At 32.4% G+C, this 25,544-nt stretch overlaps 1 non-coding gene across 1 annotated transcript; it reads left to right on the top strand.

The window, feature by feature from the left end:
- The first annotated feature begins 20,721 nt into the window (after window positions 1–20,721).
- On the top strand, window positions 20,722–20,828 carry LOC115703346 (small nucleolar RNA R71). The gene has a single exon (XR_004009118.2). It is a non-coding gene; the product is annotated as a small nucleolar RNA R71 (small nucleolar RNA).
- Window positions 20,829–25,544: the final 4,716 nt, after the last annotated feature.

Below are 25,544 nucleotides of genomic sequence, written 5' to 3'. Positions count from 1 at the left end.
AAGTTGCTAGTACTCGAGTTACATCTTGCCTTGGCATGTTGCTGCAATAAATTGTAGACTTAGATGCATTATGGAGAGCCTTGAAGTGTGAGAAAATAGTTTTAGGCCTTGAAGCAAGTATATCACACTTTTGTAGTCCCCATTATAGAACATTAACACATCATCAACAAAGCTGAGATGGTTTAGTTGAAGCTGATCACATCTATCATGGTAGAAAAAATCAAGTTTCATACCCACCTTCTTCATGATTCTTGTCAATTCTCCACCAGGCAGTAGGGTTCTAAAACCTTTATCATATTTATCACATGGCCTATCCAATTTACCAATTATTCTGGCTGCCACATATGAATGAGTGGCCCCAAAGTCAAAGAAAATAGAATAGTAAGAGTTATTGATTGAGAGCTGACCTGTAAAAACTGAGGGGCTAGCTTCTGTATCAGTCTGAGTAAGAGCAAACACCCTTGTTGGAGTGGGTTTTGCCTTAGACTTCTATTCTTCCTTCTTTAAATGTGGGAAGTCTCTTTTATAGTGTCTAGTTACACCGCATTGGAAACATCCTCGACCTTTACACTCACCTAGATGATGCTTCTTACAGTTAGGGCATTCTGGGCAAGTGTATCGGCTCTTAGACCCACCTTGACAGTTACCACAACCTTGGTTCCCTTGGAACCTTTTATTCTGATTCGAGCCACCAAACGTAGATGGGACTTTTCTCTTTTGATCAGTGGTTGAGTCATTACCACTCCTACCATAACTAAAGGTAGGTGGAGCAGTGGCTCCACCAACAATTTGAGTCACTCAAGACTCCAAAATGCACTTAGATGCACCCTCAGCTCGTAGTGCTTTCCCCACCATATCAGCATAAGTGGTATTTATTGTAATCATTAGGTCGTGTCTAATCTCAGGGTTCAACCCATCTAGATTCTTTTCTTTCTTACTAAAGTCAGTTGGCACTATTCTCGAGGTTAACCTAGGCAGTTTGTCAAACTGTGTCATATTTTGTAACTAACATAATTTCCTTCTGGGTCAACTGAGTGAATTCCTTTCTTTTTGCACTACGTACTGCTTGTTATAGTACTTCGCATTAAACAACTCCTAGATTTTATTCTCAAGTGATAGTGGTAACATCCTAGGTGAGAGCTACCATATCCCACCAAACTAGGGTATCTTCCTGGAACTGGAAGGTAGCACAAGTCACTTTGTCATTTCCAGTGACTCGCATAAAGTTCAGAATTTGATTGATAACAGTTAGCCACTGTTCGGCTTTTATAACATCTAGACCTCCCAGAAAAACTAGAGGCGCCTGCTTACGGAACCTTTCATGCAATGGTTCCATTCAGGTAGGAACAGGAATCGACCCCACCTACACAGCAGGGGCAGGAGCCACTTGCACCTCAAGAGCATGCATTGCAAGAGCACCCTGCTACCTGAAATGTCGAATCTCCTCATCTTCCTCATTAATTCTTGCTTACATTGCTATAAACCTATTCTCCCAATCTTGGGCAGCCTGTGGTGGGTTAATATCACCCTGACCGCGTGCCCTACCTCTTAGGCCTCTACCTCAGCCATGAATATTTGGGGGAAACTGAACTCCCTGACCACCACTAGATCCGATCGAATTACCCTAGCTTCTTGTGTTCCGCTGGCATCCATTCTAATAGAACAACTTGTGAAACAATGAGCTATCCTGGTCAGATTGCGATTAAGAACAATTTTAATTACCACTTACTTGAGATAATAAAGCATACACCTATTCAGCTATTAGGCTACTAACATGATTCCCTATAAGACTTTTCTTATAACATACTAATAAATAAACTAAGAAAGCAATAAAGGCTTACTAAATCGTGAGTCGAGCTTATCTCTGATGATGATTGTACATATTGTAACAATCTTTGGAAGACAACTTGGTGGCTCTAATATCAAATTGTAACACCCTACTAGGTCATGCGTGTTATCATGATTTAAAGCTATTTATGCCATCCAATGCTAATCAACGAGTTTGTTGAAAAATGTGTTAAATTAGAATTTTACTTAATTAACCTTTAATTGAAAATAAATAACCTTTACATAACTGGGATCCCGTAGTTAAAAATTTATAACCATATTACAAAATATTAGTTACAAAAATTTTCGCCTAGCGACTATTCAAAATACAGCCTACTATCTCGAAGATCGAACACTCCAGGTCTAACCGCCCCAATATGTACAATCTTTATCTGCTCGCACTCACTGCTACTCGGCCTTAGCTTTGCCCTTACCTACACATGAAAATAACAACTATGAGTCAACAAACTCAGTAAGAAAAGCACAATCATAACTTAAACTTAAACCAGATTATAACTAGGCGCCTATACACCCAATCATAATCCTATCATGCGTTCCACGCGTACGGAGTCTAGAACGTTTGTATGACAGTACTATTGACCATAATATCAGCCTATACTCGGTACTCTAGTCGTACTGATGTGATAATGTCAATCAATACTTATGTCAAACATACATTCATCGGTATCCAATATAAATCTATTTATATTGATACCGCTATTTCAATGTAATCTAGTAGACATTCATAAACATGGACGCTAAATATGTAATCACATATGCATATCATTATACTAATCTTACCTCGATTCAAATTTAGGTGTGCCACTCAACTTGAGTAGAACTACTGCTTGACGGTTTATAGGCCCCTAAGTCACAACATATGCAAAATTGATAAGTGATATGCTAAATCACTTTTTGAGGACTTACACTCAAAAATAAAAGTTTTCCTATCGATAAATAGCGTGACTAAAACCTAAATATCAAGAAAATTCTAAAAAATGAGGTTTCGAGAAAAGTTACCCAAAAAAAAGGTAGGCCTACCTGTAAAAACGATAGGTCATTTTTTTGGGTTTTCTTCCTGGAAAAATGGTAGGTCGTTTTCTCATAAACGGCATGTCGTTTCTATAGTAAGAAAAATTCAAAACCTCAAAACTCAACCAAATAGATTCCAAACTTTACCAAAAGCTCCAAAATACCTAATTGAGTCATAACAAGCATAATCCAAGTGAAAAATGCATCATCAACAAACTATAACAAGATCTATCATTAATGAGCAAAGCTTGAGTTCTAAAGCTCAAACTTTATCAAAACTCAACCACAAGCAACAATTCATGCTTAAAACAGCTTAAATAACTCTAAATTAACACCAAAAATTACTCTCTAACATAAACCCAACATGCAACAGCTGAAATAACAAAATAACCCCAAAACCTAGTTATATTCTTGAGAAAAAACAAAGAGAAAAGAGTGAATGAGCTTACCTCGAGATGATTTTTAAATTTCTAACTGAAATCCTTGCAAAATTGATAACCTAAGTCTGGAATTGGTGGGATTCTTCTTGGGGATTCTAGGGCCAAAAATGGGAGAGAGAGTTTGAAGAGAGAGAATGTTTTTGTTATGTAAAAATTTGATTTTCTTTTCATTATCTTATTAGTATTTAGAATATAATACATTCATAAAAGATAAAATATTGATTGATACTAGAAATCCAACTTATCCCTAAATTAATACTAAAACCAAAATGCCTTAAATAATCTTTACTTCTCTAAGAAGTAACCTTGAAACCTAGGGGTATTATGGTCCAAATCTATAACCACAAATACTCCCAATATTCTAAATATCTATCCAAAATGTCCCATTAAAACTAAGATACTAAACGTTGCCTAAGTGATTCTATAGGCCAACCGTCGTATTCCACTATTACCGGGCATAAAAATATGAAAAAAAAAACATCAAATTCATATATATTATAATTAACACACCTAGAATTCAAATATATCTTCACAATTGCATAAATAATAATTAAAAGTTTAATCTTGAATTAAACTCTAATTATTTGTTAATTCTCATACTAAAGCTAAGCGGTCATTACACATGGACTTTGAGGGTTCATGGAGTAAATACTTGCCTTTGATAGAATTTTCTTACAACAATAGCTATCAGAGTACAATAGGGATGGCTCCATATGAAATGATGTATGGTAGGAAATGTCATTCCCAAATTCATTGGGATGAGACCGAGAAAAGGAAGTATTTGGGTCTTGAGTTAGTTCAGAGAACCAACGAGGCAGTAGACGAGATCAAGGCTCAGATGCTTGCTTCACAGAGCAGGCAAAAAAGTTATTTTGATCCCAAGCGCATAGACATAGAATTTTAGGTAGGAAAACATGTTTCCTACAAGTTTCACCAATGAAAGGTATAAATTGCTATCAGAAAAGGGCAAGTTAAGCCCTATAGGTTCATAGGGCCATTCCAAATACTCAAGAAGGTTGGGCAGGTAGCATATCGGCTAGTCTTACTACCAGCACTGTCGGATATACATAATGTATTCCATATTTTAATATTGAGGAAATATGTGTCAGGCGCGACTCATATCTTGAGTTATGAAGCCCTAGAACTACAATAAGATTTGTCCTATGAGGAACAACCGGTTCAAATCCTCGATAGGAAGGAAAAGGTTCTTCAGAACAAGACCATAGCATTGGTCAAAGTACTTTGGAAGAATAGCATGGTAGAGGAAGCCACTTGGGAACTAGAGTCTGGCATGAGGACTCAATATCTGGAGTTATTCAAGTTAGATTTTGAGGATGAAATCTTTTTAACGGGGGGATAATTGTAATGATCACATGATTGAAATATGGATTAGTAAGGCAATTAGTATTGATAATTTGTATTTTATAATTTTATATGAATATATATGTTGTGGGCTATATTTATAAGAAATAGGCATTAGAGTTATAATTTCTCAATTTCTGAGATTTTAATAAACTCAAATTATATTATTTATGCTATATGTGAAATTTATAATTTTTATAATTTTTGCTTGATAACGATGGAAAATACGGCGGATAGCTATTAGAGTCACATGGGTGAGATTTGGACATTTTTTTAGTGGGACAAATATAAGTGATATTTGGAATATCAGGTTCAAGTGGGATTATGGGTTTGGACTATTTTACCCCTTAAACCTATAGATTACTAAAGTTGGAAGTAAAGGGGTAGTTATGGAATTTTTACCCTTGGTTTTAGATTTTCTTTTGTTGGTTATTATTAGACTTTTAACTCTTATTATTTTTATTATTATTATTATTAAGATAAGACTAAGTTTTAATTAATTAAGTCATTGGAAGAAAAAGTTAAGAAAAATAAATATTATCTTTTTCTCTCTCTCTCTTTTCGAACCCAAAGGAACAAGGAGGAACCAAGGGTTCCATTTCTAATTTTTCAAATGGTTTAGCTGGAATTCAAGGGGTAATTCTATAGCAATTGGAAGGAACTGACAAGGTAAACCCTAAAAATCCTATTCTTTGAGTTTTTGAAGCTTTTAGTTGGGTTATCGCATGTTATTTTTGGAATTTAGGTTCTGCATGTGTTAAGCTTTGTTTTGTTTTAATTTTTAGATTATATTTGAGTTGAATTTAACTTATTTGAGCTGGTTTTGCTAGTTTGAGGAGTGGTTGATCAAGTTGGAGTTTGAGAACTCAAACTTGGCTCAACAGTGTCACTTTTCATTTATGTGTGTGTCTGCTATTGTTATTGCTTGGAAATTATTGTTGGATGTCATTACAGGTATTTTAGAAAGTTTGGTTAAGTTTGGGAAAGTTTTGAGAGAGATTTGGGGTTTTTACAATTTTCTACAGAGTACTAATTGACCAATTTTGTAGAACCGATTAACTGTTTCTCCAGACAGGACCCTAGGAACCAGTTTGCCATTTAGAAATTCAGTTTACTGGTTTAGGGAATTTATAGAGCCTTAGTTTTTATGTTTCCTCGATATTTAGGGTTTTGCCATGCTATTTATCGATAGGAAAATTTCTAGTTTTGAGTTTAGATCCTCAAGAAAGTTTAGCGAGTTATTTACCCATTTATGTGATTGTGGCATAGGGCCTCCGTTCAGCGCTTGATTTTCCATTCAGGTCGACTGACACACTTAAATTTAGAAACGAGGTAAGATTAGTATAAAACATGTGTATGTATATGTGTATGTATGTAAATTTCATGTTGTGTATGTGATTCATATGCTACCAACACTAGTATGGTAGTGGTACTAAGTGCATTGGTACAATCTATGATGTTCGAAGGGTACGTTGCAGTGTTACCAACACTAGTATGGTTAAGTACGTAGTGCATGTGGTACAACACTCAGGGGTACTCGAGGTACGGTTCAAACCTCCCAACACTAGTGCAATAGTTGTACTTATTGCATATGGTACAGAGGTCATACTTTTATTAAGAACGTTCTTAATCATCTGTTAAGTCTTGTGGATAGATGTATGGATTGCCTAAATACAAGTCGGTCATATACTTTGTGTTATATGATTATTTTACTGAGTTTGTTGACTAACGAATATTGTTTACATGGGTAGGTAAAGGAAAGGCTAAGGCTGAGGAATAGTGAATCCAGAGCTCAGGGATGATTGTACATGTCAAGATGGTAAGACTTGGGCTTTATTTTATAGTCGTTGTGCGACATATTTATAAAATGTATTTTGAACATGAATATAAATTTTAAAAGCGAGATCTCGACCTTCTGTATGGATATATGTATATAGTTATAAAGGTTTACAGTTTAAATTTGACACGTTATTGAGAAACCCTTTGTTAGCAATGTGCACAGTAATTAGAATGTAACCGTAGCATGTCTAAGCAGTAGGGCGTTACAATTGCGGAGTGGGTTACGATTCTAGTTTCTTTGCAATCAAAATAGGGTGAGTTGTGAGATGGACTGCAACTTTGGTTTCTCTGCAACCAAAGTGGTGTGAGTTGCAGGGTGCATTGCAATTCTGGTTTCTCCACAACTAAGGCATTGTGAGTTACAAGGTACGATGCAATTATCATTTCTCACAACCAAAACGATGTGAGATTTAGGGTGGGCTACAATGCTCGTATCTCTGCAATCAATTTGGTGAGATGCGTTGACCGACGCAAAAAGTACTTTTTGTAGTAGTGTGAAGGGTAGATTATGACAATGGTCTCCCTAATGCTAGAGTCCTATGAGTTGTGAGATGGGTTGTAATTTTAAATTGTCAACATGGGAATAGTATGAGTTGTGGGGAGGGTTACGATTATGATTTCTCTTAAATGGTAGCAGTGACAATTGTGTGGTCTCGAACTCTCCAAGGTCGAGTGGTTGACGAAGAGAAAAGAATAGTAACAATCATGATTTGATGAATAAATTGTATATTATTAGAAATTTGAAAATAATAATAATAAAAAATCGTATAATAGAAAAAGACTATAAAATTGAAAAGATAAATTTAAATAATAATTTTTTTTTCCAAATTGTAGTATATGTGGTTATTTTATAAATATATAATTACAGCATCTCTAATAGAGTGTTAAATAAGTCATGTATTATATTTTTTAGAACTTTTCAATAAATTTTTTTCAAATAGTATACTATAAGCTATTTTAAATTTGACTCATGCGAAAAATTAAGTAAAATTTAATACAAAATATAGCATTATACCAAAATTTGACACACAATAAGTACTATTTTTATTTTTATATTTGTCTTTAATCATTAATGACATACTTTAATACACTAAGTTGATGTTACGTGCAAAATGCACGTATAATTAATTTTCTTTTTAATTAGGTTGAATAAGGTGATATTAAGTGCAATACATGTATGTTTAATTTTTTTTAATTAGGTATTGTATTTTTTTTTTTTAATTTTTGGAATAGAGCTTGAGATTTTGATCTTTAAGAATTTTTTTTTAGTTATTGCTACATTAGTGTGTCATTTGAATGTGATTATATATATATACGTATTTTTTAAATTTTAAATTTTTTTTAATTAGGTAATGTATCTGATAATGCATATATTGTAATTTACTTATTCTTAACCAAAACTTACATAATCAAATTTGAGTGTGTCTATATATAAATTGAATTCGTAAATTTGATATAAAGGTTTTTTATTTGCAAACTTTATGAAAAATATGGTGTGTGAAGTCAATTTAAAATATAAAATAAATAATAATATAGTTAAAAATATGGTTAAAAATATTTATAATATTTTAAATTTAAATTTTTTTATATAAAATATTTACGTAGTTTTTCATTTTAATTTAATTTAAAGTTAAATCAATAAATTTAAAAATAAGATTAAAAATATCAATAATATTTTAAGTATTTTAGATTAAAATAAAAATTAAAAATATCTATAATATTTTAATTATTTTAAATTAAAATATTTATATAATTTTTATTTTTAAATATATATAATAATATTATAAAATTAATAAAGAATATTTTGTTAAGTAAAAAGATATTCTGTTAAAGTTAGCTTAGAAACCAAAAAAATATCGTTAAATCAAAAATTCTGTTACATAGCCACACTTTATAAAGAATAGATATATTTCATTTAGAATATTGTCATTAATAATTTTTTAAATATTTAATTTATTAATTATTATTATTGATTATTTATTTTTATATCGATTTACCTTTTAAAATATTATGATGTCTTAGAATTCAATTATAAATGTTATGTTAAATATAATATTTATTTATTTTTTTACTAAATTTAATATATACTTAAATGTTCTTTCATCAAATGATTGAATTTCTTGGATACATCGATCTTCATCATAAAAGACACAATGTATACATGTTGAGTGTTACATTCAATGAATGAAAATACAAAGTGTCAAACAATATGTTGAAAAATATCATGCACATTTTTTTTAACCAAAGTCAAGCAACTACATGCAGTTCTTCAATATTCTTTTCTAATTAAATAAAATAAAATTTGAACTCTAGTACTTGAAACGAAATTAATGGAGAAAACATTTAAAACTTGAATTTTGTTTTTATAATGTTAAAACAACAAACATTTCACCAAAAATAATTAATTAATTATATAAATATGTGTAAAATTTCTGTGCTTATCCATATGGAAAATGATATAGGTGAGATTCTTGTAATAGTCTAACTTGACCGATGTGGAATTATTTTTTCTTTTTAAAGTTAATTAGGATTTTTTTTCCGAACTTTAATATGTACTAAATTATACTTTTGAATTTTTTTTACCGTTAAAAATTCTTCCTCAACTATTGAGATTGTTAGATTTAAGAATTTTTATCTAATTTCATTTAATTTTACTGTTTCAGTGATTGTTTATGTACTAAACCATGCTCCCCAGACTTTGATATCTACCAAATCATGTCCCTCAATTTGATATGTACTAAATCATGGCTCCTGAACTTTCATTCATGTTAGAATTTTTTTACTAAAATTGGACAAAAGTCCTTAACTCTAACAATCTCAATAGTTTAGAGAGAATTTTTAACATGTAAAAAAATTCAAGATGCATGACTTGGTACATGTCAAAATTCAGGAGGAAAAAATCTTAATTAGCTTTTTTTTATTATTTATTTATTTCTTATTCAGATTTCATTTCCTTGGCTGCTCTATATTTTATTTTTTATTTTATTTTTATTTGAAATTATATAAAATATGATTTTTTTTTTCTAACTTTATAAATTTTTTTATAGGGATTTAACTTTTCCTCTTTATTTATAGTTTTTTATACTTAAAAATTAATGATATATGATTATTTACTTATAAATTTATAAAAAGAAATATAATGATGCCATATTTTTAGTAATAGCTATAATATTTAGGGAATTTTAAGAGTTATTTTACAATTTTATTAACTTTTTCAAATTAGTTTATTATTTTAATTTTTTTAGTTGAGAAAATTACATATTTTCACATATATTTATAAATTTTATTATTACATAATTATTCTAATATATTGTCATCATTTATTATTATTTTTAATTATTTTATTTTTTTTTCAACGTATATGTTTTGTTCTACATTAAGAGTCTGTTTGAAAACAACTGTGTAATTACTATGCAGTGTAATTACTAGGGTAGTAATTTCACTGTATAGTAATTACATTGTATTTTAAAATACAAGGTGTGTTTCGATGTCAAGTGGTAATTACATGTGAATTCCTAATATCATGTTTGGCATGATAGTTAGTAATTACACAGTAAATTAATATTATAATATTTAAAAATAAATTTCATCAATTAATAATATATAAATAAATAATAATCTCTTCATAAAATAAAATCAAAACTATACCAATTTAGTAGTAAATATTTAAAATAATTTTTTTAAGACTATCTAATTGCTCTTGTGTTCCATATATTTTGAGCTACTATATCTTTAAAATTAAACATATATTGTTTGTCATCATCTGTTGGCCCGTCACCAAGTTCTTCATCTGAATCTGAATCAAAATCAATATTGTTCAAATTTTCACAATTTCCTATTTCATTTTCCATGTCCTCTTCGAAAAATTTATCATCCCAATTCCATTTGCGAATAAAGTTGTGAAGTACACAACATGCTAATACAATCCAACCTTGTTTTTTGATCATTCATAGAAAAAGGGAAAGTCAATACATTAAAAATAATTAAAATATCATATCAATTAATTAAAATAATTTGAATTTGTTTTTGGTATGTAATTACACAGTGTAATTACACCCAATTCTCATGGGGGGTATGAGAATTGGAGAGAGTAATTGAGGCCTCCCAATTACCTCTAATTACACAGTTACCATGTAATTACGTGGCCACACAAACACGTCAAACTGTGTAATTACCTCCAATTATATCCAATTCTAATTTCTAGGTGGCTTTCCAAATGCGCCCTAAGAAACCACTGTCATATTTATGTAATTTGGTTCAGCAAAAAGTACATAGACAACTATTCACCATCTTACACTTAAATATGTCATTTTTATGTTTATTTAATGATATTTTTTCTCAAACTAAAAGTTAGTGTACCATATATTCATATGCAAGAATAATATATATATATATATATACTAGCAAAAAGTTACATGCAAGGCACGTACACTAAATTTTATGCTAGTTTTTTTTCTATATTATTTGAAAGTGATACAATTAAAAATTAAAGAAAAAATATTATTAGTTATTAGGTAAGATTATTATTATGTGTATAAGAAGAAATCACAAATTGATTAATCTTATAATCTTAACTTTAATCAAATAGGGTTTTAGATATATGAACAATAAATAATCACGTAAAAATCAAAAATAATTATTTGAATAAAGAATTCAATATACACAGTTATATATATGAATCTTATTAATCAAAAATAATTATTCAATATATGAACAATAATTTGTTACGCTACATGTTTCCCAATAAAGAAATCTACCTCCTCATAGTCAAAAATAAATAATATATGTAATACAGATCTTTGTAATAGAGTACCTAAAAGAAACAAAACTTCAGTTACCATAATCGGAAAAGGTTTAAGTGAACTAAATAATGACTAAGAAGATCAAATTATAAAATGAAAATAACATATGTCTATATGAGTATGATTTTTTTGCTATATGAGCATGATTTATCTAAGAGAAAATAAATAAACCTATAAACATATAAATATACTTAATATTAATTTTGACAAAGAAACAATTCAATTATAAACAATTCTAAATATCAGCTTGACACTTTCAACACACTAATTACTCATTAAATAACCATAATGTATACATCATGATAATTTTATTTTATTTGATATCAAATGATAGAGATTATTGAGGTTTTCAGCCATGAAAAACACACTATGATCAAAAAGTAATGCTCAGTAATTGTATATTTCAAAGAAACCCAAATTTCCATGAATGTCCTTAATAAGATATAAACAATAAAGTTGTAAATTAAAAAAAAAAAAAGTAGCAAAATTTCAGTCAATATAAGAAATAGAACAAATTGAAGATTTATACAATACTGGAATTTGAACTCTTATAGGCCATTAGCGAAGGGGCGAAACTCGTTAGATTCCCTAGTAGAACACTACCTTAATGGTCTGAACACAAAAATTGTAGAAATCAAAATATGAATAAATTAGCATCATCAACAAAAGAAAAATGAAAGGGAAAAGACTTAATATTTACGTGACAAATAATTATTAATTGAATTAAAAAGTTAAGATTATAAGATTAATTCAAATTATTGTTCATATATTGAATTATTTTTTATTACTGGGATTAATCAATATATGAACAATAATTTGAATTAATCTTATAATCTTAACTTTCAAATAGGGTTTATAAAAGAGGCATAAATAATCAAATAGGGTTAGAAATACGGTAATTAAAGAAAATCTAGAACCTTTTTTTTTTTTGATTTGATGGGATTTATTTTATTTTTATCTTATTATATATAAATAAAAAGTGGCCCATGAATTTCTCATAAATCATTTTATTTTTAATATAAATAAAAAGTCACCCATAAGTTTCTCATAAATCAAGAATTATGTTATATAGGCACACTTTATATAGAATAATATAGAATAGATATATATATTTCTATTTTTTTTTTTTTTTGAGCAAATTACATCAAATATGGGATTTCAAAAAAAAAAAAAAATTGAAAAATATGGTTGTTTTTTATTAGGCCACATTTTATGGCATTTTTTGCTTTTTGAACTTTTTTATGGGAATGCCATTTTCATATATTTGCAAAAGAAAAACAGAAAGCCCATATTTCTATTTTTTTTTTTTTTGGTAGAAGAGGTATTGTATCGCTAATACAATCCCTCTAACCTTTGAACGAGAACCAGAGAAAGGTTAAGACGATGAGCATCATCTATGGTGAAACGATAGCGTTTGACAAGATTGATTGGAGGGTCACAACGACGCCATTCGATGGTGTGATTAATCACAGGCAATGAAGTTTGAGAGGGGATTCGATGGAAAAGGTGGTGGTGGGTTTAACTGTAATTGTTGATGTGAACCGTTATTGATTTGAATCTCGTAGTTGTTTTTTTGTTCGATTATCGTTTGTGCCAATCGTCTCTCTATATTGATTAGAATTTTTTTCATTGAAATGTATTTTGATTTTGCTTCCTATGTAATTTGTTTTCATTTTTAATTTTAGTACGCTTTTTCATTTCTTTGATTTCCAAGAATAGTTTATCATTTACAATTCTTTTTTACTTTAGTTACAGTTCTTTTGATCATTATGAGCATATTTCAAAGTCTTTTTATACTGCTTTGAATTTTTGTTTGTCTTGATGTATTCTTCTAAAATTAAAGACATTCTATTTTTATGTTATGATAGTTTTAACATTAAAATTTCTTTTAATTGAAGCAGAAAGGGAAGGAAAAAAAGTTGTAGCTTTGTTATTATGGTTTTAATTTTTACATTTCAAGCCAAAGCTTGATAAGGATATGAACGAGTGATGAACATGAAGATGAGATTCTTTTGTATTGAATTATAATGTGTGGATTTTAGCTCTCTCTTAATAAGTTTAGACTCTTTTCTTTCATGTTAGTTACTAGTAAATTTAGACTTAGGTTCTGTTATGTAAATTTTTTATTTTTCCTAATTATTGAGAACTTTCATTTGATAAGTTAATATTTAAAGGGTGTTAGAAATACTGTTTGTTAACTGGTTTTGGTTTCGGTATCTAATGGTTGGTTTTGTTGTTTTGGGTTCAAAGTTTACATTTTTGTTTTATTTATTTTTGTCAATTAATTTTTAATTTATTTGTTTTTTTATAACCGGTTTCGTTATATTAGATTTTTGCTCAATTATTTTGTTGTAATTATTTTTTGTGTTCCAATCAATCTTTTGATTGTTTTAGCTATTTTATGTATTTGTTTATTTTCTTAGTTAATTATAATAGTAAACTAGTTTTTGTGGTTAATTATTAGCTATGTTGTTTTACGTAATTGGATTCTAAATTTCAGCTTTTGATTTAGTTTTTCAAGTAATTGGTTTTTATTTGGTTGATTTTTGTCACTGGTTTCTTTATGTTAAATTTTGAAACATTATGTTAGAGAAAAAGTTTTATATTGTTTCAAGTAATTGGTTATCATGTGTAAGTTCTTAATTTGTTTATTTTATGAAACTAATTTTTTTATTTTAGATTTTTAATTAGTTGTTTAATGTAATGTAAGTTTTTACAATTTATTTTTATCCAACTGATTTTTAATTAGATTTTTAAAAGTTTTGTTATAATTGTGTATGAGTTCTACAAGTTTTGTTATGGTTACACAGATTTTGTTATTATTTTTCTATGATTTTTTATATGGTCGAAACATGTTTAATAGGTTTTATAGGTTTGAACTTGTTTCACAGGGTTTACAGGTTCAGAACTAGTTTCAAAGGTTAGATACTTGTTTCACAGGTTCAAAATTGGTTTCATAGGTTTTAAGGGTTTTGTCATGGGGCTGCTCCATTTTATGATGTTATTGTATATTCTTTATTTTAAGTTTCTTTTTTTTATTATTATTTTGTTTCTAAGTTCAAAACTGGTTTAGATTATATTTGTGATTAGTATTTTGTTATGCATTGTGTGTTGTTTTGATTATATTTGTGATTAGTATTTTTTTTTTGTATTTTTGTGTTTGTGTGTGTGCTTCTTTTTTTATTTGGTTGATTGATGAAACTAGTTTCAGCCAACTTTATTGTTCATCATTTCTATTTTGTTATGATTTTTATAGGGTCGAGAAACTGGTTTCACAATGTTCACATGTTTGAAACTGGTTTCACAGATTTGAGGGTTTTGTAATGGGGTTGCTCCATATTATGATATTAGTATATATTTTTTATTTTAAGTTTCTTTGTATTTTTTTTGTTTTTAAGTACGAAACAGGTTTTTATGTATTTTTAATTGGTCATTTAATATAGTTAGTCTCTATGATTTAATTTTAGGCTTATTAGTAATTTTTTCCCTTAAACTTTGACATGTAGTAAATCGTGCCCCCTGAAATTTTTTGGCCGTTAAAAATTCCCCCTGAACTATTGAGATTGTTAAATTTAAGGACTTTTGTCTAATTTCATTCAATTTACTGTTTCAGTGATTGTTTATGTACTAAACCATACTCCCCAGACTTTGATATCTACCAAATCATGCCCCTAAAACTTTGATATATACTAAATCATGCCCCTTAAAATTTCATGTATGTTAGAATTTTTTTACTAAAATTAGACAAAAGTCCTTAAATTTAACAATCTCAATAGTTCGGCGGGAATTTTTAACGGGCAAAAAAGTTCAGGAGGCACGATTTAGTACATGTCAAAGTTCAGGGGGAAAATTACTAATTAATCTTTATATTATTGAACCAACTACTCGCTGCTCTAGTCAGTGAGGTGGGGAATAAAATACAACATTAATTATTCGAGATATTACTGGCTCGCATTATGGTATTGAAATTGTTGAGGTGAGCAACTGGGTCCGAAGTCCCAATCGTATTGTGAGATGTGAGGGTTTTTAAATCCCTGGGGAAATTTAGAGTTCATAATGTCAGAATGGAAAGGCTCGGGTTCCTCATCCGAGTCATAACCAGTTTCTCATATTCCCCATCTTGGTATCTCCTAAATTTATCTTCCAACTCATTGATTCACAATTGGATTGGATCCTCTTCCTTTCGATTAGCATTGAGTTGTTGTCGTAAATCAGGTGCATTCTGATTTAAGCGCTCGCATAAATTGGAATGTCTTCGATTCAAACATTCACGAAAATCTGGCTGTCTTCGATCATAGTTGCTCGTGGACCTTGCAGCTGAGTAACTCTCAGATTGATAGCTCCCTGTAGTGCTCATACTTTCTCGATCATCATCACGGCGAGGTCTATCTCCTCCTCACGTGTGCCTTTCTGACTAATTGTGTTCTCAGGATCTCGAACGTCCCGAGCTAGAACTTGCCTCGTCATGCACAGGCCTTCTCCTTCGAGAAAGGTTAGATACATGCCCCTACTGGGGTATGTGTATGCCTCTTCCCTATCAGTTCGAGAAGGACGTTGAGGGTTTCTCGGTGGTAACCCACTTGTCCTAGGTTTAGTCCTAAGATTTCTCTCGTTATCACGAGGGATCTCCTATTCCCTAGTTTTGGGCTGCCTTATGTTCTCGTTTCTACGAGAAGACTCTGGCAAGTCATTATTTTCATTCCCTTGATTCGTAAATCCATGGGGTCTTTGAGGTACTTTTCGATGAGGCGCTTGATCGTTCTGTTGTTCGCTTTCTGGAGCATCCCTAGTTTCCCTAGGTTGCTCCTCCTGGGTGTTCTGGGGATTTTCCTGATTTGTCTCCTGCCTCCTGGTTCTCGAACCTCGAGGTCTACCTCGTGGCCTTCTTACTCCAGGTTCAAGTTAGTTATGTGCATTATTTTCTTGAGTTGCTCTGGCTGCGGCTACCTCTCTTTCCAACTCAGCGTTTTATTGGTTAAACTCGGCCAGATATTGCCAAAGTTGGCAATTTTCCAATTCAACTAACGGTACATACCTAGTGGGATCATAGGCATCCTCACTTCTAGGTACATAACTAGTGTTAGCATTGGCTTCCTCATTGCTAATTTTTGGGTTTTGATCATGACCACGTTGGTTTCTTCTTGAACGTGTTGTTCTTGAAGTGGGTGGTGTTACGAAAATTATAAACACTACGCAAGTATACGCAATCAAGTAGTAGCTCACGCAAGTGAGGTCGAACCACAGGGAATTGGATTAATTACTACTAAACTATACCTATAATTCTATTTGGCAAATCAAAAGTATTTATGATTTAAAAGAATTAAAGTAATTCAGAAAACTTATAACACAATTAAAGTTAAGCAAGATGAGATGATAGGGAGGAGAATCATGTTGTTGTTTACCCAAATCGTTAATGCCTAATTGCTATCCTATTCTTGAAGTGAATGACAGATTATAAAGTAACCTAGCTCTTTTCAGATCTTCTACGTTCTAAATCACATGTTATCTAATTAATTCCTTAATTAAACTAACATGAAATCAGCATTAGGTAATAATCTACTCGTCACATAAGTCATGTGAATACTCTTGTTTCACATAAAACATCGATTATCCAAATTTTAGCATTCTCAATTCTCACTTTTCAGATTTCGAATTGAGATCATAAAGCATGCACAAGGTGATCAATCTTAAACATGAAAGTAAGAACAAATTAAGATAATTTCACAAACAAGAATGAAGGAATGGCAATTAAACATTAACTAGGGAAAACATTAAACAACAATCATCATCCTCCCTAAATGGGAAATTTAGTTCAGAAATAAATCCATAACCGTTCCTATAACAATATTCAACATAAATAAATTAAAGAGGAATAAAGAAAGAAATTGTTGGTGGATGAATTCTGGATCTTCACTTGAATCACTATGCTCTTCCTGCCGCTCTCTGCTGTGTTTTAGGGTTCCCAATCGCCTCCCCTGACTTCCAATCGCAGTTTTCTATTTATAACTAATTTTTAGGGTTCGATGGACAAAAATACCCCTGGGCCGTACGGGATCTCGCCGCGGCTAAGTGTGGTCTCGCCGCGGCCAGATAAGTGCCTAAAATACACAGTTCTGTAAGTCTCAAATGGTCGCGGCGAGGGTGTATCTCGCCGCAGCGACTGTAGCCTCAAAACCCTTCTTCCCTGCTTCGTGATCTAGCCGCGGCCAAGCTGTATCTAGCCGCGGCCAGATATACATCTTTCCTCCAAAAAGTGTTTTTCTTGGCTCAGCTCGTCTTTCATTGGGCTTTTTCATCCCGAGACCTCGATTATTCCAAAGAGCCTGAAAACATAGAAAACAAGCGTAATTCTGTCCCAACACAGTGAAAAGCGCACATAAAATCGATCCAAAATATAGGCTAAAAATAGCCTAACAAACTCCCCCAAACTGAATCTTTACTCGCCCCCGAGTAAAACTAAGACTCAAACTAAAAACAAACAACACATTAGATAACCAAACTTTCCAACGATTGAACTGCTACCACCACCTGCACAACTTCAAGCCATCATTAAGTGGAATCTCAACTCGCTAACTCTAAGAACTAATTTGGATGTACAATTTAGAAGTAAGCAATTCATACAAACACAAAACATCGCATTTGACGTTCATATCACAACCATTCTACACTTCCCGACATTCCACTAACACATGATCAATAAGTTTGGATGACATACCTCTCTCCACTAATGTTGACAAATTTCTCTTTGGAATCAATAGGTCTTTTTCGGTTATCACAACGTGACTTAGGTACATGGGTAGGTGACAAGTCATTTAAGCTACGTTATACCATAAGCACAATTAACCAAGCAAGCACCCACATTTATCTTTTTTTCATATATATCCCAAAGAAAATAGTAAGAGATTGCATATTCTTTCCCTATGTGCCTACCTCATATTTTTTTCATAATTTTTTCAAGAAGACATTATCACATATTTTCTTTCTTTTTTTTTTCTTCTTCTATTTTTTTTTTCACTAGAGGCACAACACACAATACTTTATCATATATTTTCTCTTTTTCAATCTCTTACTAATACACTTTATTTCCCCCACTTACAACAATTTATTTCCCCCCCCCCCCCCCCAAACTTGCTTAAAGGCTCATGGCATAATAAGGTATGTTTAGAGTAAAGAATTAAAGATAATGAGTTCAGCTTAGGTAAGTGGTGAGAAATTTTTAGAATAGGTTAAGGCTCAACTTTGGGTATACTAGGGTAAAATTTTTGGGTAGGCTCGAAAGGCTCAATTGATCCAAAGAAAACTTGCCTAAATCATTTTCCAAACAAAAATCATCAAGGATTTCGCTTCAAGAGAGTATGTCAAACAAATTCTATTTCATGTCAAGTCAATCATTCCACAATCCAAATAGAACATAAGTGATATGCGTCAAAAACAAATATTTTATATCTACATGAACAACCTTCTAATACACATCCACCTTAATTCAAATAGTTGCAAGTCAAGCACACAGTTAAGATTCCAATCTATTGTACTAGTAAACAACAGTAGTTCAATCAATCTTCCAGCTCAGATATCAACACATGACACTAACAATAACAAAGACTAACTAAAAAACGAAAAAAATTGAACCAAAAAACTAAAAAATTTAAATCTCTCCCCCCAAACTAAAGATGCACATTGTCCCCAATGTGTTAAAATAAAATTGTGGTTGAGAGAGACTTACCTGAGCCCCATCAGCAGGGGTTTGGTGGACCCTTTTCATCCAAAAGAGCCCTCGTACTAAATGAAGAAAATTTACCACCAATAGTGTTAATTTTAGAGTTTTGAACAAGAGTAAGCTCACCTTCAGAACTACGACACATCAATCTTTTCCAACGATGCTGAATCGTTCGAAGTCGCTCTTTAGGCTTTGCTATCTTCTTCTCAGTTTTAACAAAAGAACCCTTCACCATCTCAATCTTGCAACAGGTAGGAATGTCGGTTGGGGCAAAAACATTAAAATTGACCTCTTCATCTTGGACTCGCAACTTTAACTTCCCCTTTTGAACATCTATTAATGCTCGACCCGTGGCTAAGAATGGTCTTCCCAAAATAATGGGAATAGTTGAATCTTCCTCCATATCAAGAATTAAGAAATCAGCAGGTAAGATAAACTTACCAACCTTCACCAGTACATCTTCAATTATCCCACGAGGATGATTCAGAGAACGATTCGCTAGTTGTAGAGTCACTGTTGTGGGCTTTGCTTTTCCCAATCCTAGCCTTTTGAAAACAGACAAAGGCATTAGGTTAATGCTTGCTCCTAAATCACGTAGAGCTTTAGTTTCCACCGAACCCCCTATAGAGCATGGAATATTGAAACTACCCGGATCTTTAAGCTTGGGCGGTAGTTTCTTTTGCAAAATGGCGCTACACTCCTCAGTTAATGCCACTGTTTCATAGTCCTCCATTTTTCTCTTCTTAGACAATATCTCCTTCATGAACTTCACATAACGGGGCATTTGTTCCAAGGCTTTAGCAAAAGGAATGTTGATGAGTAGTCTTTTGAAGACCTCTAGAAATTTTGTAAACTGCTTGTCTAGATTGGTCTTTCGGAGTCTCTGAGGATAAGGTATCTTCACATGATGATCAATACTGATTGGTGGAGATTGTTGTGGTGGTGCAGGGCTATCAGTAGCCTTCTTTTCCTTTGGTTCCTGTGTCTGTGCCTGTTGATCCTGAACCCCATCTTCAACTGGTTGCTTGCCACTAGGTCCTTCATAACTCTTTCCACTCCTCAAGGAAATTGCTTTACATTGCTCTTTTCCTTTTGCCTCACTAGTGCTAGGTGAATTTTCTTGAGCTTGTTTTGCCACTTGAGTAGCCAATTGTTCCATCTGAGTTTCTAGAGTTTTAATAGAGGCTCTAGTCTCCATCATGAATTGGAGCAATAAATCAGCTTGGATATTGGAGCCTCCACTAGGACTTTGTTGTTGGTTTTGTTGGGGCTGATTTCTCTGCTGGTAGAACCCCTATTGGTTGTGCCCATAATTATTATTTTGGGAGTAGTTCCCAATGGCTTTTGCTTGATCCATTGGCAAATTATCCACATCTGCCTGACACTCAGAAAAGTGATGGGGACCTTCACATATCTCACAAACAACTTGGGCTTGTTTAGCTTGCCCGCGATTAGCTTTGTTAAAGCCTCAACCTGAGTTGTCAGCTTTGTAATGGCATCAACCTCTAGCACACCAGCGACCTTCTTAGTTTGACTTCTTTCAGTTGGCCACTGCTGATTGTTTAGGGCCATCTCTTCCAACAGATCATAGGCCTCATTTGCACTCTTTCTCATAAATGCTCCACCAGCTGCGGCATCTATAAGAGTTCTAGTGTTACCAACCAGCCCGTTGTAGAAATTGTGAACCAGCATCCACTTCTCTATACCATGATGAGGGTATTTTCTGATCAGATCCTTAAACCTCTCCCAAGACTCATGGAGAGATTCATTATCTTGTTGACAGAAGTTGTTGATTTCCCCTCGCAGCTTAGCAGACTTTGCTGGAGGGAAGAATTTAGACAGAAATTTTGTTGCTAAGTCTGTCCATGTTGCTATAGAATTTGGTGGCAAGGAGATCAACCAACTCTTGGCTCGCTCTCTCAGTGAGAATGGAAACAGTCTCAAACGGATGGCGTCATCACTAACCCCATTGACTTTGAAAGTCTGACATAACTCCATGAAGTTCGATAGATGCAGATTGGGGTCTTCAGAAGGGAGTCCACCAAACTGGACTGAAGACTGCACCATTTGTAGTACGGCAGGCTCGATTTCGAAGTTGTTAGCATCCACTGCCGGTGGCCTAATGCATGACTGAACCCCCGTAAGAGTTGGGAGGATATAATCTCTCAAGCTGCGGCCATTAGCTTGATCTTCAACGACACCTCCATTATTACCGTTGTTGCCTCCATTATTCGCAGCATTAGTGTTGTCAGCCATGATTTCTGGTGTTTCAGCAGGTGCTGAAACTCTCTCTTGCCTTTTGTTCCTCCTGTTTCTCCACAAGTTTTCTCGATTTCAGGGTCGACGGGTAATACAACTGCTTGCCCTTGGCGGCGCATGCACTCAAGATACCTGAAATAGATAAAAGCAGCTTTGCAAGAGACAAGTTAGAAATTCAGCAAGAGAAATAAACCAAAGTAGAAGTTAGTATAATTTTGTGTAATATCAATCTTTATACAATTCCCCGGCAATGGCGCCAAAAACTTATTACGAAAATTATAAACACTACGCAAGTATACGCAATCAAGTAGTAGCTCACGCAAGTGAGGTCGAACCACAGGGAATTGGATTAATTACTACTACTAAACTATACCTATAATTCTATTTGGCAAATCAATAGTATTTATGATTTAAAAGAATTAAAGTAATTCAGAAAACTTATAACACAGTTAAAGTTAAGCAAGATGAGATGATAGGGAGGAGAATCCTGTTGTTGTTTACCCAAATCGTTAATGCCTAATTACTATCCTATTCTTGAAGTGAATGACAGATTATAATGTAACCTAGCTCTTTTCAGATCTTCTAGGTTCTAAATCGCATGTTATCTAATTAATTCCTTAATTAAACTAACATGAAATCAGCATTAGGTAAAAATCTACTCGTCACATAAGTCATGTGAATACTCTCGTTTCACATAGAACATCGATTATCCAAATTTTAGCATTATCAATTCTCACTTTTCAGATTTCGAATTGAGATCATAAAGCATGCACAAGGTGATCAATCTTAAACATGAAAGTAAGAACAAATTAAGATAATTTCACAAACAAGAATGAAGGAATGGCAATTAAACATTAACTAGGCAAAACATTAAACAACAATCATCATCCTCCCTAAATGGGAAATTTAGTTCAGAAATAAATCCATAACCATTCCTATAACAATATTCAACATAAATAAATTAAAGAGGAATAAAGAAAGAAACGGTTGGTGGATGAATTCTGGATCTTCACTTGAATCACTATGCTCTTCCTGTCGCTCTCTGTTGTGTTTTAGGGTTCCAAATCGCCTCCCCTGACTTCCAATCGCAGCTTTCTATTTATAACTAATTTTTAGGGTTCGATGGACAAAAATACCCCTGGGCCGTACGAGATCTTACCGCGGCCAAATAAGTGCCTAAAATACACGGTTCTGTAAGTCTCAAATGGCCGCGGCGAGGGTGTATCTCGCCGCAGCGACTGTAGCCTCAATAACCTGCTTCCCTGCTTCGTGATCTAGCCGCGGCCAAGCTATATCTAGCCGCGGCCAGATATGCATCTTTCCTCCAAAAAGTGTTTTTCTTGGCTCAGCTCGTCTTTTATTGGACTTTTTCATCTCGAGACCTCTATTATTCCAAAGAACCTGAAAACATAGAAAACAAGCGTAATTCTGTCCCAACACAGTGAAAAGTGCACATAAAATCGATCCAAAATATAAGCTTAAAATAGCCTAACAGGTGGCCTCGTGAACCCATGGGTTCTTTCCCACGACGATGATTAGTCTCTTTAGGACGACTGTTATCGTTTTGATCGTGATCAGCCATGGAGGAAATATTTGGTTGGTTAGGAGGGATTTTTTGAGTTTTGTTAGGCTCTTAATGAAAGCACCAAACTGTTAATGGAAATTTTTGTTAACGATTAATGAGCATATTTTGTAATAAATTCAACACAAATATAAGAAAATTAATAAAGATAATAATAACAACACCAACCTTTTTACGTGGTTTTGCAGTTAACTTTGCATAGTCCACGAGTCTATCTTATTCAAGATATTTTTGGATATTGAGTATTACAATTTGGGATCTCTCTCTCTAAGATTTTTTCGTTCCTTTTTCTGTATAAGTTGCTTCTATTTATAGTAACATACGTTGGCAGTTATTTACATTTAAATTTGAATTACATAACAGTTTTTCATAAATTCATGGGCTTTGATCACATCCCACGTAAACACGTGTAATTAATACTGAAAAATTGCATAACCGTTTATCCTTCTTATCTTCAAAGCGGTTGATGCTTACGTGAGTAGAGACATCTCGCTCTGTACATAGATTAGAGGTATCTCGCTTTATACATGGATGACCAATGTGACCTGCTTTTTTCATATGCCTTCCACCAATGGCATGAGCACTAGTTTACTGAGCAAACTTAAGAACTTCTCTTTGACCATAAGGCTTCGCAGACTGGACAATCATGTCCTTTATGTTCTCAAGTTGTTATACTTAGTTATTATAATGTGGAAAATACGCTAAGTGTTTCAAGGGCCGACCCACCTCGTCATCACTTCCTTATATGTAGCGAGGTGGATGTCTTGCTATACCCTATCCGTAGTCTCTTCGGAATTTTGCCCTCCGAGATTAGATGGTCTCTCGTCAATACAGAAATTGATAGTTTGTGTATCCTTGTCTCGCTTAAGACTTTACAGTCAGCGAGTTATGAATATAGTCTATTAATTCTATATTTAATGAGTTATTCCATTTTGCATTAACTGATATAATCATTATTATATCTGGTGGTTCATATTCCGCTTGTTTGACACATGTCACTCTCTGTAGTACAGCCAAATTTCGAGTATAACACCTATAAAGAACTTTTGGTATGCAACCAAATAGGTTATAAGGAATTTATGAAGAACAAAATACTATATGTTCACTTATCAGAAATTAGAAAACAAAAAAAATTTGGAGATCATTCAGAATTCTGATTCTGATCTTATAAAGATTTTAATTGTGAAATTTTTTATCACATATGACTATAAAATTAGGAATGGTATTAAAAACTATTAAAGATATATGTTGTGACAATAAATCAATCAGGTTATATTTTTAGTAACAACATGAGCTTTACAAGGTCAAATGCACATTGACTTCAAGCTAATTGTTATTAAAATAAAGTTCAAAATAATAAGGTCTCTATAGAATATATAAGGACAAACTTTATATTTTCTGATCTAGATCATTAAGGATATACCACTTAAGGCTTTTCAAGAGCTTGTTTCTCATATATGGATGTGATATTTTTAAAATTGTATTGGTTTAGTGGGAGTTTGTATTTGGAATGTTCTATCAAGTTGACACATATTTATGGTTTGATTCTGCAGATAAAGTATGGATTTAAGTTTTGAGTACTCTGAATGTATTCTTTCTATTGAGGTTTAATTATAAAGTTAGTAAGAATAAAGAATTGATCTCAATTAAGGAAGACCAATTGGAGATAGACATGCTAAGATCACATTTGCATGTAATTTCTATGCTATACATCCATGATTGATCTATGTCATTTGGTTGTATTGATATATGTGACCTTTGATGGGTTTAGCCACGCTAAATGTTGCGAAAGTCGTTTTGATCCTATGTTAGTATAATAATTGGATGAGATTGTTTTGAAATACCTATAATTATGATAGCAAAAGTTAGGCGCTTATAAGGTTCACACTATCTGAAAAATATATGTAGCCCAAGTGGGAGATTGTTGGATTAAAATCCTCAATATGAGCTCACATGTATATTAGTGTATTGATATTTGAAATTTGACCCAAAATAAAGTGATCATTTTAGTAATTGTGGGTTATTGGGTATTAAAGTGTTATGGGCTAAATGTGTAGATACCTTAAGAGATATTTTTAATTTATTGAGGGGCTAAATTAGAAATACTTAAAATTATAACCTATGGGGTAATATATTGGTAGTGGTCTCCAAGAAACAAGAGCCACTCTACTCTCATTTTCCCCCATCAAGAGTGAAAACTAAAGAACTTAACTAAGTCTTGTATTCTTGAAAGATCATTACCCAAAATCACAACAAAAATTATTTCTACAAGATGGATTAGATCATCAGTATTTATGGATTAAGGTACGCTTTCACTATTTGCGTTCTTCTCTTTGAATCAACAAAGATATTCTATAGATTATATTTATACACTTATAATAATATATAATATGTTTATCTATGGAAATAATTCTTGTTATTGCATATTTTATGAGTGATAAAAAATTCTAACATGTACTTATATTTTTGGGTAACTAGGTACATTTTTTTAAAAAAAATAACTAGGTACTATTTAGGATAACCAATTACTTATATTTTGAGTAACTGGGTATTTATACTTTGGGTAACTAGGTACTTATATTTTGGGCAACTAAGTACTTTTATTTTAGGTAACTAGGTACTCATAGTTTGGATAATAAAATACTTATATTTTGGATAATTATACTAACTTAAGTAACCAATTA

Source organism: Cannabis sativa, chromosome 3 (assembly GCF_029168945.1).
Source record: "Cannabis sativa cultivar Pink pepper isolate KNU-18-1 chromosome 3, ASM2916894v1, whole genome shotgun sequence".
NCBI lineage: Eukaryota > Viridiplantae > Streptophyta > Magnoliopsida > Rosales > Cannabaceae > Cannabis > Cannabis sativa.
This window is presented reverse-complemented; position numbering and strand designations above follow the sequence as displayed.